The sequence below is a fragment of the Lagenorhynchus albirostris genome, chromosome 13 (genome assembly GCF_949774975.1).
Source record: "Lagenorhynchus albirostris chromosome 13, mLagAlb1.1, whole genome shotgun sequence".
NCBI lineage: Eukaryota > Metazoa > Chordata > Mammalia > Artiodactyla > Delphinidae > Lagenorhynchus > Lagenorhynchus albirostris.
The window spans coordinates 38014647-38034601 of NC_083107.1; the positions used below are offsets into that span (position 1 = coordinate 38014647).

The 19955-nt window shown below is 36.6% G+C and overlaps 1 protein-coding gene across 1 annotated transcript in view; it reads left to right on the forward strand.

Moving 5' to 3' along the window:
* Positions 1-19955, forward strand: part of PUS10 (pseudouridine synthase 10) — a 65549-nt gene that overhangs the window by 16387 nt on the left and 29207 nt on the right. The window lies entirely within an intron of this gene.

Below are 19955 nucleotides of genomic sequence, written 5' to 3' on the forward strand. Positions count from 1 at the left end.
TATTGATAATATTTGTTCATTTGGTATTATCACTATAAATTCATATTAGAAACTGTGAGAGAATGATTTTAGTGAGACTTTGGATCATATTTCTGAAAGCATTACATGGTAGAATCTCTCCTTATGAAGAAAGTGGGCATGTACACTCAAGCCCTATTGAATAAATCGGTAACCAGGAACGAATGCTAAATTGGTATTCCAAAAGATTTTTTTAAATGCAGACATGTATTCAGGGCACTTCTTCTGGATACATTTTTATTCATGATGCAACCTGAGTTATTTTGTAAATAAGATTAAGATGCACCACATGTGTCTTTTGAAGGGCTTTTAATCATACTCACTACAGGTATAGTGTAATGAATCAGAGTGAGTGTTCAGATAAACAATATTCAATTAGCATAGAGACTTTTTTCCTGAGCTTGTGATATAGTACATCTATTGGATAGCTTGTTGGACATCTTAGGTAGTCTTTTTCCAGTTTGTTTTGTCTTTCATGTTTCTCACATTTTAAGTAATTGCCTCATAGGAAACACAGAGATTACATGATGTGAGTCCTTGAAGTTGAAATCTATCCTGGAATAGCAATATTTTCATTTTCTTTTTAGCAATTTATGTTATTATATTCATCAGCATTTAACCCCTTCCTTCTCACAGATAACCATTGTCTTTACTCCGAAAGCTAGAGTTGAAATGGGCCTGATTTTGAACTTCATATAAAATGGAATCATAACATGATAAATCTTTTGTGTCTGGCTTCTATCATTTGATGTTATTTTTAAGAGATTCATTCATATTGCTATGTGGAGCTGTAGGTTGTCATTGCTGTACGGTATTCAGTTGCATGAATATACTGCAGTTTATTAATACTACTATTAACGGATATTGAGGACATTTCTAGTTTTTAGCTACTTTCAGCAGTGAAACCATTAACATTCTTGAAGCTTATCCTAGTGCAAATATGCAGGAGTTTATCTATGGTATATGCCTATGAGTGGAATTGCTGAGTCATAAGGAATACATTTCTTTGAGTTTATCAGATAATGCCAAACTATTTTCAAAGTGGTTGTACTAGTCTACATTCCCACTTTCATTTATTTTGATCTTTAATTTCTTTCAATAATGGTTTACAGTTTTCAGTGTACAGATTTCACACATATTTAAAATAATTTGTCCCTAAGAATTTCATTGTTTTGGGTGCTCTTGTAAGTGGAATTGGAGTTTTATTGCATTTTCCAATTTTTCATTGCTGATCTGTAGAAATGTAGTTGGTTTTTGCAGACTTGTAACCTGCAATCTTGCTAAACTTTTAAAAATAGTTCTAATAGTTTTGTTGTAGATTCCTTAGGATATTTGACCATGTTTTTTTTATTACAAATTCAGATTCTTCAGTTGATAGTGGGTTATTCAAGTTTCCTATTACTTCTTCTGTCAGTTTTGGTAATTTGTATCTTTTGAGGAATTTGTTTCATCTAAGTTGTCAGATTTATTTTCATAAAGTTTTTCATAATGTTCCCCCTTCTTATGGTTTAATGTTTTATTCCATGACAATGGTAATGTGTGTCTTCTCTTTTTTTCCTGTGATCTGTGCAGCTAGAGATTTACCAATGTTATTGATCTTTTCAAAGAACCAGTATTTGGTTTCATTGATTAATTCTGTATATGTTTATTTTATATTTCATTGATTTCTGTTCTTTATTATTTTCTTCCTTCTACTTATTATGGCTTTAATTGTTCTTTTTCTGTCTTCCTAAAGTTGGGAGCTTAGATAGTTTATTTTGGATTTTTCTTCTTTTGCGCTACAATAGCAGAGTTGATTAAGTGTGCTAGATGCATATGTCCAGCAAAGCCTAAGATATGTACTATCTAGTCTTTAACAGAAAAATGTTGCCAAGCTTTGCTCTAGGGGCTATAATAACCATCTTTATCTTAACTCAATCAGGAATATTATAATCTTACAACATTATATTTCTATTTTACTGTTCTTAGTGCAATTGTATATCTGCTATGTCTGTATACGTTTTAACCCTACAATACTGTGTTATAATTTTTGCCCTGAAATACATATCTTTTAAAGAAGAGATGAAAACAATATGCCTACCTATTATATTTACCACAAATTTACCATTTCTAGTGCTCCTCATTTCCTCTAGATCCAAGTTGCCATCTGGTATCATTTCCCTTCATGTGACTCATGACCCCCACTAAAAAGACCCTCATTTTACCTTCTCCAAAAAAAATAAGTAGTCTTTTAGAGGAGTTAGGGCAGGTCATTCACCTGGCTAAATGAAGTGATGTGGGGGATTTGAAGAGCTACCTCTTTTTTCAAACAGATTTTCAGTCAAACTTCCTTATTTTGCTCCTTCTATCCCCACTTCCAGAATTCCATGGTGGTGTGTTTACTCCTCAGACTTTTGTTGATTGTGGCGTATCAGTTATGCATGCTGCTAGTTTAGGTTTCAGCTTTTTGTGTGTGTCTCTGTCCTTTACCATTCCTCTATCTGCTTTCCAACTTCCAGATTTCTAACTACACTCCCACTGTCCCCATCCTGGTGGATTTTATGCTCTTTAAACAAATCTCGTTATTTGTTGTTTTAGAGGATTAGCAAAAGTACATACCTGAATTTGATATTCTCTCTTTACCCAGAAGTCCAAATACATTTGCTTACTTTTAAAATATAATTTTTGCATTTGTCTCATTTTAATTTTTATTATAGTTACATTATTTTTATTTACTACATTAAACAAATTACCAAAATCAAAGTATACTGTCTAGTTTCTTTCATCTGTGAGGTTAGAAATACTTTTTTATGCTATAACAACCCTAATGGAAATCTGTCAATTTAGTTTTTATTTTACAAATTAATTATATGGAAAAATATGAAGAAAAAATATTCTTGAAGAAATTTTATATTCTTTTTTGGTAGTTAATAGTAGCGTTCATACCCAATAATGACATTTACAATGTTTGCATATTCTAAGGTTATATAATGGAGGAGTGGTAGGTGGAAGAAAAGGGTAGAAAAAATTCATTACCAATTAGACTCATGAGTATATTTACTAATCATTTTTGACATCTCATGAACTTAGGCCTTTTTCATTTGTTTAGTTATTTTAGCTTCTATTTTTATATCATATTGTACAAATTAGTGGTAGTATATGAATAACTCATCACACTGCCATTTTCTAGAAATGCACTTGAAATATCCCAGCCACCAAAGCCTTGTCATTAGATCTTGCCATTAGATAGTCTTCACCAAATTATTCGTAGGAATCTGTGGTTCCTTCTTCCTTCTTTTTCTCTCACTGTCTCCATCTCTTTCTCCCCCTTTCCCTCTCCCTTACCTTCCTGCCTTCCCTTGCTCCCTCCCTTCCTTCCAAATACTATATCAAGGTGTCCTAATAAAGATATTGGCAGGATTCAAACTGGACAAAATTTAAGGTCCAAGGGCCCCTGCCTTTCTCCTTTCCCCAGCGTCATACTGCATTTTGTTGTTGGGTATATGGTTTGATCTGCCTTGATCATTTGCCTTTATGTTTTGCACACCCATTAACTAACATTCATGGCTAGAAACTGGCCCAGTGCAGATGATGTTCCATTCTCAAATTCACAACAAATCACCTTCCTTAAACTTTTAGACTAAAACTAGAACTGAAAGTTTGGAAGGGACAAGGCTTGAGGAAATCCCCTTTTTTGTTTAATGTGCATTACTAAACAGAGTTAGGAGACCTGCATTATAAAAAACAATTAACATTTTGGTATAATATCTCATTTAAACTTCCAATTATGCAAGAAACAGCATTCTCCCTGTTTTATAGATGAGGAAACAAACACCAAAAGGGCATTTAATTGCCCCAAATTACTTGCTGCTAAGTAGGAAGAGAACTTGAACCCAGTTCTTTCTATTTCAGACTCCCATGCTTTTTCCAGGGTTCTTTCTGACCTTCTTCCCATCCCGCCTCTGACACTACTTAGGCAAGTTCCTGGAAAGAAAAAGTGGTAGGCACATTAAACCTTACCAGATCAGAGGAGTTTGTCATTTATTTGGAAAGATTTTGTTTGAAGTTTTCAGGACATTGTTTTAATAAATTTAGAAAGCCTCCAATATTAATACCTTGACACATAAGCTATTTCTCAAATTATAATAAAATTCATTAACTTGGAGAAAGATTTTTCTCTAAAAATAAGATCATGTTATATGGGGTGGGGGAGGGTGTTGTGTGTACATTTTATAGTTTACAAAACTTTAATTCTGTCATCACAGCACTTCTAAAGATAGCTATTGTATTTATGGGGAATGAGGTTTACATTTAAAATGGGCAACTCTTCTTTTTGAATTGATTAAAATTTTGATAAGTATTTCCAAATTGCCCTCCTAAAAGATGTTACCAGTTTACAACAGTGTATTACAACCTTGTACCCTTGTCCAAACTGGGTATATCATACTCTTTCGTATTCTAAACCACGCAAAAATTATCTTGTTTAATTTACACTTGTTTGATTTTCAAGTGAGGTTTCACATCTCTTTTGCATGTTTATTAACCATTGGAGTTCCTTTTTATTTGGTTATTTGGCTCTTTAAAATTGATTTGTAAGAGCTCTTTGGACATATGGTTATTGATCCTTTGTCTATTTTATTTCTTTCAGCCTGTCATTTATCTTTGTTTATGGTCATTCAACAAACTTAAATTTCTAATTTTTGTGGAACTTTTCAACTAGGAACAAATTTCTCTACATTTTTTCAATTCTTTGTTTGGGCTTACAATTATTTTACAGTTTTCATCTCACATTTCATAAATTTATTCGTATGTGGGTTTTTTTAACGTGTTTTCATTTTTTATTTTAATTGTAATCTGAGTAGGTTTTTTTTTAATAACATTTTCTATTTGGTTACTAGGAAAGTAATGTGTGTATGTTTGTGTGTCTTGATATTTATCTTGTAACTGCCCAACTTTCTAGCCTCTATTATTAATTCTAGTGATATTCCTCTAATAATAATTCTATTATTAATTAATTCTAATTCAGTTGGTTATCTAAATATGCTATTACCTTATTTGCAAATAATGATCATTATTCTACTCTTTTTTTCCCACTATTTATGTGTATATTTATTGTATATGTGTGTATGTATGTATGTATGTGTGTGTATTTATCTTATAGACTTGACTAGGACCTCCAAAACATGTTACCTAATGGTAATACAAGTGACTCTTGTCTTAACCCTCAATAATAGGAATGTTTCTAGAGTTTAAATATTAATTATGTTGTTAACTCTTTTCTGATACATACTCTTTATCTATTTAAGGAAGTTTGCTTCCATTCCAAGTATAGGAAGTTTTTTGAATCAGGAATAGATATTTTGCAGACATATTTTTCTCTTTTTAGCTATTATTATAGTCAAGTAAATGAATTGACTTTCTTATGTTGAACTTTTGTTGTTTTCCTGAGATAACATTTTTCAGTCATTTTATTTACATAAAAATTTGACTTATTAATATTTTATATAGGATTTTTACATATATACACAAATATGTATGTATATATGTAAATAAGAATAGCCTATTATCTACCATTTTTATGCTACCTTTGGTTTGGGTATTAAATTATGCGATTAGATTACATATTGGATTATGGATTGAATATTAGATTATGTAAGCTATGTGGATTTAATTATCAGGCTTTCTATCATTTTTAAAAATTTTTTAAATTTAATTTAATTTATTTTTTATACAGCAGGTTCTTATAGTCATCAATTTTATATACATCAGTGTATACATGTCAATCCCAATCGCCCAATTCATCACACCACCATCCCCACCCCCCCCCGTGGCTTTCCCCCCTTGGTGTCCGTATGTTTGTTCTCTACATCTGTGTCTCAACTTCTGCCCTGCAAACTGGTTCATCTGTACCATTTTTCTAGGTTCCACATACATGCGTTAATATACGATATTTGTTTTGCTCTTCCTGACTGACTTCATTCTGTATGACAGTTTCTAGAGCCATCCACGTCTCAACAAATGACCCAATTTCGTTCCTTTTTATGGCTGAGTAATATTCCATTGTATATATGTACCACATCTTCTTTATCCATTCGTCTGTCGATGGGCATTTAGGTTGCTTCCATGACCTGGCTATTGTAAATAGTGCTGCAATGAACATTGGGGTGCATGTGTCTTTTTGAATTATGGTTTTCTTTGGGTATATGCCCAGTAGTGGGATTGCTGGATCATATGGTAATTCTATTTTTAGTTTTTAAAGGAACCTGCATACTGTTCTCCATAGTGGCTGTATCAATTTACATTCCCACCAACAGTGCAAGAGGGTTCCCTTTTCTCCACACCCTCTCCAGCATTTGTTGTTTGTAGATTTTCTGATGATGCCCATTCTAACTGGTCTGAGATGATACCTCATTGTAGTTTTGATTTGCATTTCTCTGATAATAGGTGATGTTGAGAGCTATCATGTGCTTCTTGGCCATCTGTATGTCCTCTTTGGAGAAATGTCTATTTAGGTCTTCTGCCCATTTTTTGGTTGAGTTGTTTGTTTTTTTAATATTGAGCTGCATGAGCTGTTTATATATTTTGCAGATTAATCCTTTGTCTGTTGATTCGTTTGCAAATATTTTCTCCCATTCTGAGGGTTGTCTTTTCATCTTGTTTATGGTTTCCTTTGCTGTGCAAAAGCTTTGAAGTTTCATTAGGTCCCATTTGTTTATTTTTGTTTTTATTTCCATTACTCTAGGAGATGGATCAAAAGAGATCTCGCTGTGATTTATGTCAAAGAGTGTTCTTCCTATGTTTTCCTCTAAGAATTTTATAGTGTCCGGTCTTACATTTACATTAAATTCCATTTTGAGTTTATTTTTGTGTATGGTGTTAAGGAGTGTTCTAATTTCATTCTTTTACATGTAGCTGTCCAGTTTTCTCAGCACCACTTATTGAAGAGACTGTCTTTTCTCCATTGTATATCCTTGCCTCCTTTGTCATAGATTAGTTGACCATAGGTGCGTGGGTTTATCTCTGGGCTTTCTATCTTCTTCCATTGATCTATATTTCTGTTTTTGTGCCAGTACCATATTGTCTTGATTACTGTAGCTTTGTAGTATAGTCTCAAGTCAGGGAGTCTGATTACCCCAGCTCCGTTTTTTTTCCCTCAAGACTGCTTTGGCTATTCGGGGTCTTTTGTGTCTCCATACAAATTTTAAGATTTTTTGTTCTAGTTCTGTAAAAAATGCCATTGGTAATTTGGTAGGGATTGCATTGAATCTGTAGGTTGCTTTGGGTAGTATAGTCATTTTCACAGTATTGATTCTTTTAATCCAATAACATGGTGTATCTGTCCATCTGTTGGTATCATCTTTAATTTCTTTTATCAGTGTCTTATAGTTTTCTGCATACAGGTCTTTTGTCTCCCTAAGTAGGTTTATTCCTAGGTATTTTATTCTTTTTGTTGCAATGGTAAATGGGAGTGTTTCCTTAATTTCTCTTTCAGATTTTTCATCATTAGTGTATAGGAATGCAAGAGATTTCTGTGCATTAATTTTGTATCCTGCAACTTTACCAAATTCATTGATTAGCTCTAGTAGTTTTCTCGTGGCATCTTTAGGATTCTCTATGTATAGTATCATGTCATCTGCAAACAGTGACAGTTTTACTTCTTCTTTCCCAATTTGTATTCCTTTTCTTTCTTTTTCTTCTCTGATTGCTGTGGCTAGGACTTCCAAAACTATGTTGACTACTAGTAGTGAGAGTGGACATCCTTGTCTTGTTCCTGATCTTAGAGGAAATGCTTTCAGTTTTTCACTATTGAGAATGATGTTTGCTGTGGGTTTGTCATATATGGCCTTTATTATGTTGAGGTAGGTTCCCTCTATGCCCACTTTCTGGAGAGTTTTTATCATAAATGGGTGTTGAATTTTGTCAAAAGCTTTTTCTGCATCTATTGAGATAATCATATGGTTTTTCTTCTTCAATTTGTTAATATGGTGTATCACATTGATTGATTTGCATATATTGAAGAATCCTTGCATCCCTGGGATAAATCCCACTTGATCATGGTGTATGATCCTTTTAATGTGTTGTTGGATTCTGTTTGCTAGTATTTTGTTGAGGATTTTTGCATCTATATTCATCAGTGTTATTGGTGTATAATTTTCTTTTTTTGCAGTATCTTTGTCTGGTTTTGGTATCAGGGTGATGGTGGCTTCATAGAACGGGTTTGGGAATGTTCCTTCCTCTGCAAATTTTTGGAAGAGTTTGAGAAGGATGGGTGTTAGCTCTTCTCTAAATGTTTGATAGAATTCACCTGTGAAGCCTTCTGCTCCTGGACTTTTGTTTGTTGGAAGATTTTTAATCACAGTTTCAATTTCATTACTTGTGATTGGTCTGTTCGTATTTTCTATTTCTTCCTGATTCAGTCTTGGAGGGTTATACCTTTCTATGTATTTGTCCATTTCTTCCAGGTTGTCCATTTTATTGGCATAGAGTTGCTTGTAGTAGTCTCTTAGGATTCTTTGTATTTCTGCAGTGTCTGTTGTAGCTTCTCCTTTTTTCATTTCTAATTTTATTGATTTGAGTCCTCTCCCTCTTTTTCTTGATGGGTCTGGCTAAAGATTTATCAATTTTGTGTATCTTCTCAAAGAACCAGGTTTTAGTTTTATTGATCTTTGCTATTGTTTTCTTTGTTTCTATTTCATTTATTTCTGTTCTGATCTTTGTGATTTCTTTCCTTCTGCTAACTTTGTATTTTGTTTGTTCTTTTTTCTCTAGTTCCTTTAGGTGTAAGTTTAGATTGTTTATTTGAGATTGTTCTTGTTTCTTGAGGTAGCCTTGTATAGCTATAAACTTCCCCCTTAGAACTGCTTTTGCTGCATCCCATATGTTTTGGATCGTCGTGTTTTCACTGTCATTTGTCTCTAGGTATTTTTTGATTTCCTCTTTGATTTCTTCAGTGATCTCTTGGTTATTTAGTAACGTATTGTTTAGTCTCCATGTGTTTGTGTTTTTTTCATTTTTTTCCCTGTAATTGATTTCTAATCTCATAGCGTTGTGGTCAGAAAAGATGCTTGATATGATTTTAATTTTCTTAAATTTACTGAGGCTTGATTTGTGACCCAAGATGTGATCTGTCCTGGAGAATGTTCCGTGTGCACTAGAGACGAAAGTGTAATCTGATGTTTTTAGATGGAATGTCCTATAAATATCAATTAAATGTATCTGGTCTATTGTGTCGTTTAAAGCTTCTGTTTCCTTATTTATATTCATTGTGGATGATCTGTCCATTGGTATAAGTGAGGTGTTAAAGTCCCCCACTATTATTGTGTTACTGTCGATTTCCTCTTTTAGAGCTGTTAGCAGTTGCCTTATGTACTGAGCTGCTGCTACGTTGGGTGTATATATATTAATTGTTATATCTTCTTATTGGACTGATTCCTTGATCATTATGTAGTGTCCTTCCTTGCCTCTTGTAACATTCTTTATTTTAAAGTTTATTTTATCTGATATGAGTGTTGCTACTCCAGCTTTCTTTTGATTTCCATTTTCATGGAATATCTTTTTCCATCTCCTCACTTTCAGTCTGTATGTGTTCCTAGGTCTGAAGTGGGTCTCTTGTAGACAGCATATAGATGGGTCTTGTTTTTGTATCCATTCCGCAAGCCTGTGTCTTTTGGTTGGAGCATTCAATCCATTCACGTTTAAGGTAATTATCGATATGTATGTTCCTAAAACCATAAATTGTTTTGTTTTTGTTTTTGTAGGTCCTTTTCTTCTCTTGTGTTTCCCACTTAGAGAAGTTCCTTTAGCATTTGTTGTGTAGCTGGTTTGGTGGTGCTGAATTCTCTTAGCTTTTGCTTGTCTGTAAAGCTTTTGATTTCTCCATCAAATCTGAATGAGATCCTTGCTGGGTAGAGTAATCTTGGTTTTAGGTTCTTCCCTTTCATCACTTTAAGTATATCATGCTACTCCCTTCTGGCTTGTAGAGTTTCTGCTGAGAAATCAGGTGTTAACCTTATGGGAGTTCCCTTGTATGTTATTTGTCATTTTTCCCTTGCTGCTTTCAATAATTTTTCGTTGTCTTTAATTTTTGCCAATTTGATTACTATGTGTCTTGGCGTGTTTCTCCTTGGTATTATCCTGTATGGGACTCTCTGTGCTTCCTGGACTTGGATGGCTATTTCCTTTCCCATGTTAGGGAAGTTTTCGACTATAATCTCTTCAAATATTTTCTCGGGTCCTTTCTCTCTCTCTTCTCCTTCTGGGACCCCTATAATGTGAATGTTGTTGCATTTAATGTTGTCCCAGAGGTCTCTTAAGCTGTCTTCATTTCTTTTCATTCTTTTTTTTTTTTTTTAATTCTGTTCCGCAGCAGTGAATTCCACCATTCTGTCTTTCAGGTCACTTATCCGTTCTTCTACCTCAGTTATTCTGCTATTGATTCCTTCTAGTATAGTTTTCATTTCAGTTATTGTATTGTTCATCTCTGTTTGTTCTTTAATTCTTCTAGGTCTTTGTTAAACGTTTCTTGCATCTTCTCGATCTTTGCCTCCATTCTTTTTCCGAGGTCGTGGATCATCTTCACTATCATTATTTTGAATTCTTTTTCTGGAAGGTTGCCTATCTCCACTTCATTTAGTTGTTTTTCTGGGGTTTTATCTTGTTCCTTCATCTGGTACATAGCCCTCTGCCTTTTCATCTTGTCTACCTTTCTGTGAATGTGGATTTTGTTCCACAGGCTGCAGGATTGTAGTTCTTCTTGCTTCTGCTGTCTGCCCTCTGGTGGATGAGGCTATCCAAGAGGCTTGTGCAAATTTAGGCTTTCTATCTTTTGTCTTTGGAAAATTTTAGCAACAAAGGAGTAATCTGTTTCTGTTTCTTGAAGTTCTGGTAGACTACACTTAAGAAAACATTTTAGGGAGTACTAAGGGGAGATCTTTATTACTTTTTCCGTTTATTCTGTTGAAGGTTATTGGTCTATATGGGTTTGTTCATTCATCTTGAGTCAAATTTTAATTATTTGTATGTTTCTTCAAAATTGTTCATTTCAGTCACATCAGTAGTTCTCAGAGTGTTGTGTAGGGACTACTAGGCGTCCTTGCAAGAGATTCATAAGGCCAACAGTATTTTCATAATATATATAATTATTTGCCTTTTTCATTCTCATCCTCTCAAGAGTATACAATGGAGTTTTCCAGAGGCTACATGATATGTACTATTGCAGCAAATTGAATGTAGAAGCAGATATGAAAAAACAGCTATCTTTTATTAAGATATATACTGAGGAAATTGCAAAAATGTACTGCATTGCCATTCTTCTAAATTATTTTGTTTGAAAAATATAATTTTTAAAAAATGTTATTTATGTTAGCATATAGTAGATTTATTACTTTGTTATCAATTTTAGATGAATTAATATTTTTAAATTTTTTAGTTTTAATTACTAATATTATAAATATTGATAGATATAACCAACATAAACAAAAGCTATATTGGGTTCTCAAAAATGTTTAATACTGTAAAAAGTCGTGAAACCAAACTGTTTGAGAACCACTGATCTAGATTTAATAATTTAATTTTTTTGAAAATGCATGTACTTATCAGCTATGTTTCTTGAAATCTTCTTTGAATAGAATATTCTGCCTCTGCCTTATGGGTATGTTTATATATATATATATATATATATATGCACACACACACACATACACACACATATATATACATACATATATATATCTGCATCTGTACGTACACATACGTATTTGCTGCATCTTTGTTTTTTACATATTTATTGTGTGTCTCTTCATGTGTGCTTGTGAGCAGAACCCCAATGTAGATAGAAGAACTGGCCCACTTGGTATTTTGGATCTTCTTTGTGGCTGATTTTGTCCACAGGCCAAGTTTACAGAAGTGACTTAGATATGTGAACTGGCAGACTTCTGATGGTCGGCCTGGATGAAAGGCATGGAGTTCCTGATCTGTAGCAGAAAGAGTGGAAGGCTCTCCCAGGGAAGTTGCTGTCATAGGCCAGCCCTATGCTCTGATGGTTACATTGGATTTCTTTTTTTGTGGTATGCGGGCCTCTCACTGCTGCGGCCCCTCCCGTTGTGGAGCACAGGCTCTGGATGCACAGGCCCAGCGGCCATGGCTCACGGGCCTAGCCACTCCGCGGCATGCAGGATCCCCCCGGACCACGGCACGAACCCGTGTCCCCTGCATCGGCAGGCGGACTCTCAACCACTGCGCCACCAGGGAAGCCCTACATTGGATTTCTTGAAACCCATATTGTGTCCAAGGTAGGAATCCAGAAAACTCCCTAGACCGAGTCTGCTATATACAGGATCCTGGCCACTATGAATCCCATAGTCAGTACTTTTCTGGGGCCTGCAGTCTATGCATGCCAGCTGTCTGTCCTCAGTGTACCCTCTTCCCCAATCCCATCAAGATGGACTATTTGATCTTCTTATCCCTGATGACTATCTAGAAGCCTCTGGCTCTGAAGGCCAGTGCCTGTGGAGATGTACTGCAGGGCACAGATGAGATGCCTGGGCCTGGTACCTCCTGCCTGCTACCTGTGCACTGGGAGCTCCTTCTTAGAAGGGAATAATCCAGCACAGTGAGGCATAGGATTACAAGCCAAGACCTAGGACAGGGTTTTAGCTGTTAAAGCCTCAACTTATTCTTTCAGCAAAAAAGGACTGTTGAACAAGGGTTAGCTTGAAGACATTGAGATCCAAGACTGGAAAAGACCCTAATCCTTCTCCTTGCTGTACCTGTCAAAATCATTTCCTTTATCCAGAGGCAGGTTGGGCAATTGCTTGGATTTTTTCAGTAGCCTCCTAAAAGCTGTCCCTGCTTCCATGCTTGTCCCCTACCACTTTAAAAAGTAAATCAATTCATGTCCTTCCTTTGCTTACCCTCCTATGTCTCCCCATCTCCCTCAGAGTAAAATCAAAGTCCTTTAATTGCCTACAAGGTCCTATACTGGCCCTGCCCTACCACTGCACCTTAGTTCTTTGACTTCATCACTTGATACTTGTTCTCTTTCCTGACTGTTCCAGCCACATTGGACACAACAGGCACACTTCTGCCTCAGGGCCTTTGCATTGCTATTCTCTCTGCCTAAAATATTTCTCCCTCAGATATATGTATGGCTTATTTCCTCACCTCCTTCATATCTTTTTTCCTTCTCAGTGAGGCTTTCCCTTACTACCCTGTTTAAAATTGCAAATTGCTCTTCTTCCATTCCTCTTTCCTGTCTGTTACTTTTCTCCACTCTATTTATCATTTCTCATTGCATTTATCACATAAAACAGCATGTGATTTGTTTACTTATTTTGCTTGTTTTCTGTTTGACTATAAATTTTGTAAGGACAGGGATTTGTGTCTGTTTTGTCTACTAATATATGCCTACCACACATGGACACAATGTTATTTGTCATTGACTATAGTCACTCTGGACCATATCCAGCATGTCTTACCCAGGTTCCCAGCAGCAGCAGCAGTGGCAATTTATATCTATCCAATGATCAGGGTAAGAGGAAGAAAGGGGGAATGGGAGGAAGGAGGTTTTTCCTTCTCCTCTGCTCCCCAGGGACCCTCATACTTTTTTTTTTTTTTTGCTGAAAAACACAAAACCTTTGAGGTTGAGATAATATCCTTAGAGAAAGAGAGAGAAAATTGCGTTCCGCAGTAAATAAAGTTCTATACTTTTTAACATGTTATATAAAAAGAACAGAAAATTAGAAAATGTCTGGCTTCATTTTCGTTTTTCTCAACCCTGTGGAGAAAGAAAATGTAGAGGATTTGGGTGGGTTTTTAAATATGGCTAACAGAACATTTATTTATCAAAAGAGACATCCAGACTCAGTGTGTTAGTTTTACATCACAGATCTGACATCCGAGATTCTGGGGAAAAGAAGAGTGGCAGGGAGGTGACGGTGGTGAGGAGACATGGGGGTAGCTAAGTGGAAGAGTCTAGAGGAGTTCTAGGAGGATATTCTCCCTACCTCTCTTTCTGCCACCATTTCTGACACCAAACCTGACCCAAGGTGAGGAGCGGGCAGATGTTCAAAGTGTTGCAGACTGCAGGGTGGGGAGGAGGAGGAGGAAAGCTCAGGCAGTTTTGCTGGGTGGGAAGAGGGAATAAGAGTTTCTATTGTTACTAACATCATTATTGAGCCTAGTTCCCAACTGGCTATTTGTATGCAAGAAAAATACATAAGAGAGTATGTGTGTGTGTGTGTGTGTTGGGAGAAGAAGAAAGAGCAGGGCGTAGTACTTATAGCTGCCCACACAACTATTGTCATTTCCCTGTTGGTGCATGTCTATATTTGCTTTACCCTTGTAATTATAAATGAGTCCAAGAGATGTGTAGGATTCAAAAGACTTCAGAGTTTTAAGGGCATTAGTGGTAATTTAGAAACCCCAACACCACTGTCGATCACCAAGTCCTGCTGGTCTGTGTCTTTATTGTCTCTTACAGCTGCCCCCTCCTCTCCATTCCTACCGCCACTGCCATATGTGTTACTTCTTACTTGAATTACTGCTTTCGTTTACGAAACGTCTTCATTTCCCTTAGTTCCCATCTTCTTCCTCTAGTTCCCACTGCAACCAGAGTGAGCATTCCTGATGACAAATGTGACCATGCTACTCCACTGCTTAAAATCCTTCTGTGGCACCATATTGCCTTAAGTGTAAAATCTAAACCTCTCAGCATGGGTACACTAGTTCTATGACCTTAGTCCTGCTTCCTCCTTTGCACTTCGCAGCCACACGTCCTCAGCTCTTTAGGGACCACTAACCTTTAGTTCCCAGAACCTTCCTCATGCTCCGTGACCTTTGCACAACAGTTTCCTCTGTTTGGAATGTACTTTCCCCACTCTTCACCCAGTTAACTCTCAATCCCTGATGCTTCAGAGCTCAGATTAGGTGTCACTTCTTGGTAACTCTAATGCCAAGGCTGAGCTGAGGATGCCCTAAGTGTCCACTCAGAATATGTCCTTGTCACAGCCCCCACCATTCTGTATTTTTATTTGTATTAATATTATTAATCATTATTATGGTTTTATTATCATTTTACTTACCTTTATTCTCTCCTAGTTCACGAGTTCCCTTATGGGCAGAAACTAGTCTTTCAGGTCTGTTTTCTCCGTAAAGATATCACCACATAGGAAGTACCCCCCAAATAATGAAGTGTTGAGCCCCTTTATCTTATAGTTGAGAAACCAAGACTCAGAGAGGTAAGCCATCTTGCAAAGTGCTCACACAATGTTTAGAGTCTAGTGTTTGTTTCCCTCTGTCAGGAATTACAGATTCAGGTATCTGTAAGGGCCAGATAGGCAACAAATATGAGAGAAGTGGATTGTCTTTTTTACAGTCATTCTGACATTTTTCTGAACATATGCCTGTTTCACACTGTATTTTCCCATGTATAATAAAGAAATATTTTTGTACAAGAAATACTTTATATTTCTCTTAAGCTACCATATAAGAAAAACGATAGTGTGAAGATGATGGTTATATTGTGACTTGATCAGTTATAGAAGATCAAATGTGCTGCCATGGGAATTTGTATACACATAATGTGGCACTTCATGTTATGGTTTCAATCTTTGGATTCATGCCCTAGCTTGGCACTCAAAATCTGCTGACCTTTCCAGTTTCATCTCTAGTCTCTGAACCCCTACTCACATTTATGTACACACATACATACCCCAAGCTCCAACTTTACTGAATTGTAGTTCCCCAACATGCCTTTTTTTCTTTTTATTGAAGTGTAGTTGATTCACAATGCTGTGCCAATCTCTGCTGTGTACCACAGTGACTCAGTTTTATACACATAGACATGATTTTCTATATTCTTTTCCATGATGGTTTATCCCAGGAGATTGGATATAGTTGCCTGTGCTATACAGTAGGACCTTGCTGTTTATCCATTCTAAATGTAATAGTTTGCATCTACCAGCCGCAGACTCCCAGTCCATCCCTCTCGGCATCCACAAGTCAGATCTCTATGTCAGTGAGTCTGTTTCTGTTCTGTAGATAGGTTCATTTGTGCCATATTTTAGTTTCCACATGTAAGTGATATCATATGGCATTTGTCTTTCTCTTTCTGACTTCACTTAGTGTGATAATACTTGCATCCATGTTGCTGCAAATGGCATTATTTCATTCTTTTTTTTACGACTGAGTAGTATTCCATTGTATATATGTACCACAGCTTCTTTATCCATTCATCTGTCAATGGACATTTAGGTTGTTTCCATGTTTTGGCTATTGTGAACAGTGCTGCTAATGAACATAGGGGTGCATGTACCTTTTTGAATTATAGTTTTTTCTGGGTATGTGCCCAGGAGGGGGTTGCTGAATCATATGGTAATTCTAATTTTAGTTTTCTGAAGAAACTCCATACTGTTCTCCAGCAGTACAACTTACATTCCCACCAACACTGTAGGAGGGTTCCCTTTTCTCCACACCCTCTACAGCATTTGTTATTTGTAGACTTTTTAAGATGGCCATTCTGACCGGTGTGAGGTAGTACCTCATTGTAGTTTTGATTTGCATTTCTCTAATAATTAGTGATGTTGAGCATCTTTTCATGTGCCTATTGGCCATCCATATGTCTTCTTTGGAGAAATGTCTATTAAGGACTTCTGCCCATTTTTCAATTGGGTTGTTTGCTTTTTTGTTGTTGAGTTGTATGAGCTGTTTGTATATTTGGGAGGTTAAGCCCTTGTCGGTTGCATCATTTGCAAATAATTTCTCCCATTCTGTAGGTGGTCTTTTCATTCTTTTTATGGTTTCCTTTGCTGTGCAAAAGCTTGTAAGTTTGATTAGGTCCCATTTGTTTATTTTTGTTTCTATTGCCTTGGGAGACTGACCTAAGAAAATATTGGTACGATTAGAGAATGTTTTGCCTATGCTCTCTTCTAGGAGTTCTGTGGTGTCATGTCTTATGTTTAAGTCTTTAAGCCATTTTGAGTTTATTTTTGTGCATGGTGTGAGGGTGTGTTCCAACTTCATTTGTTTACATGCAGCTGTCCAACTTTCCCAGTACCACTTGCTGAAGAGACTGTCTTTTTCCCATTTTATATTGTTGTCTCCTTTGTTGAAGATTAATTGATGATAGGTGTGTGGGTTTATTTCTGGGCTCTCTATTCTGTTCCATTGATCCATATGTGACAACATGCCATTTTTAATTCCTCCCCTTCTCTCTCTGTTCTTCCTTCCTTCCACCTCTGCTTGAATCAGCCTCAATCCCTGGCCTTACTGTAACCCACTCTCATAGTTTGGTGCTGGATACACCCCCAGCTCAGAACTCTAAGCTTAAAAGCCATTCCCTGGACTTCCCTGGTGGCGCAGTGGTTAAGAATACGCCTGCCAATGCAGGGGTCACAGGTTCGATCCCTGGTCCAGGAAGATCCCACATGCTGCGGAGCAACTAAGCCCATGCGCTGCAACTACTGAGCCTGCACTCTAGAGCCCGGGAGCCACAACTACTGAGCCCATGCACCACAACTGGTGAAGCCCACATGCTCTAGGGCCCGCGGGCCACAACTACCGAACCTGCTTGCTGCAGTTACTGAAGCCCACACGCCTAGAGCCTATGCTCCACAACAAGAGAAGCCACCGCAACAAGAAGCCCTTGCACTGCAACATAGAGTAGCCCCTGCTCGCCACAACTAGAGAAAGCCCGCACACAGCAACAAAGACCCAACGCAGCCAAAAAAAAAAAAGGAAAAAAAAAAAAAAAACATTCCCAGGCATAGAGTTTCCATGATGTGTGTATACAGGTATATGCTTATGTGTGTGTGTCTGTATGTCTGTGTATGGCCAGAGTGCACAAGCACTTTTAGCAAGCACGTTATTCAACTGCCCCATTTAACAAAGCTGAGCCCAGGATTAAATTCTGTGGTTTCTGAATTTTCAGGAGGTGACATGCTGCCTTTGGTATCAAATTTGATTAAACTTGATAACTTTAATGCCATTTGGTTCTGTTGCGGAGGAAGAATTAAATTGCTTACTCTAGAGAATGAATTTTTTTCCACTAAGGAAAAGAACATTTATTAAAATTATCTTGGTGACTGAAAGGGGGAAATGTACTTCTTTTTCCTCAGCAGAAGCAGGTCCAAGGCATTATTAGCACGTGATAAAAATTGAATAATTGAGCAACACTGACTACTTTGGGATTCAGGTTTCCAGCCCCTGCTGTGTGATTAGTTCAGTCTAACCTGCTGGCATGCTTAAGCAGGGAGCCTGCAAAGGATTAGGAAGGAAAAACCCTTTAACAAATCTCAGGTACTGAAGATATTTGACTTAATTTTACATGTTACACATGGTAATCTGGTTTCCCTTGGCAACCTCCAGTTCTACCCTACTTTATAATCAGAGGATGGCAGGTAGATTACAGACTTGATGGCATCATCTGGAAGTGACCATAGGGAACAGAGTTTGCCTCAAAAGAGGAGAGGAAAAGGTCAACATAAAAGGACAGAAGAGTCTGAGTTCCCTTAAAAAAAGGACAGATAGTTCTCTATAGCTCAGATACCCATGAGGGTTTCATTGATGAGGGAGGTTCCAGAACTACTTATAGCAGAGCAGTTTGGGACATGAGGGAAAGGGATCAAGCCTTTTAAGTCTTTAAAGGGATAATAGTTTTATTACTTGTGAAATACAGATAAGGTTTTAATTCAAAAATGACAGTAATAGTTACCATTTATTAAGTACATGCCAGCAATCTTACTTGGTTCTTTACATACATAATTTCATTAAATCCTTATAATATCTCTGCAAGGGGAGTATTAATATCCCTTTACAGATGAGGAAACAAGTATTTATTGATCTGTTAAATAAAGTATGGAGGCTGAAGGAAGGTGGGGTAACATTGAATACAAGGTTTCAACTTTAGTCGATTTATTTATTTTTTTATTATTTATTTATTTTTTCTATGATCTCAAAGTCCTATAAGTCTTAATAGCCCCTGTTACAAAACAGTATACTAAGTAATGTCCATTAATGATGACCTTTAGCCATCCAGAAAAATTTAAATTACAATCATCTTAGTCTAACTCTCTTATTTTATACATTAGGAAACAGAGTGCCAGAAATCTGGTAAAGCCTAAAGCCAGGTCTTCTGACAACTCATAATTTGTGTATTACACCATGCCCATGCACTTTCAGAGAGAGAGCTTGAGTAAATGGAAGGCAAGAAGGAAGGGGTCTTGCAGCGCTATAAATGGTATTAGTTTGAGCTAGCAAAGTAAACAAACTAACAGATCGGAAGGTACTGATGAGACATTTAGGCATTGGGAACAGTTCTAGTTCTTACCTAGCTAGTGATTAATTTATTCTGCTTGGCTCATGTCTGAACAAAGTAATGCACATAATGTTTCCAAATGATCCTAAGTCTTTAGCAGTCTCTGGTGCCCCACCAGCCACTTGAAGTTTAAAAGGACAGGGTTCTACATATGAACAACAAAAGCTGTCTCTCTCTCTCTCTGTCTCTCTGTCTCTCTTTCTCTTTGTCTTTGTCTCCCTGTCTCTCTCTCTCTCTGTCTTGCTCTCTCTGTCCCTCTCTTTCTCCAGGTCTTGAAGTGGATGTGACTGGCCATTTTTGTGACATGTAGAAGCAGAGACTACTTATGGCATTTTATTGACTTACACACGTATGCTTCTGTCATGTTCACAGAATGCTGTATATACGAGGCAGGCCATGTATAACCTTTCTTTAAGGTGAAAGCTATGGGAGTCTAATGGCAAACTGAGAAATCTTAGTGTCACACACTTACCATGCAAAGCATTTTATATGAATTTCACTTAATCCTCATAACGACCATGATTGTGAACGTTATTGTTTTCATTTTAGCAACTTTTTCAGTTTTTTATTAATCCTTCCCAGAACATTCTCCCTAGCATTTAATTATGAGAATTTTCAAAACTATATTAAAGTTGAAAGAATTGTA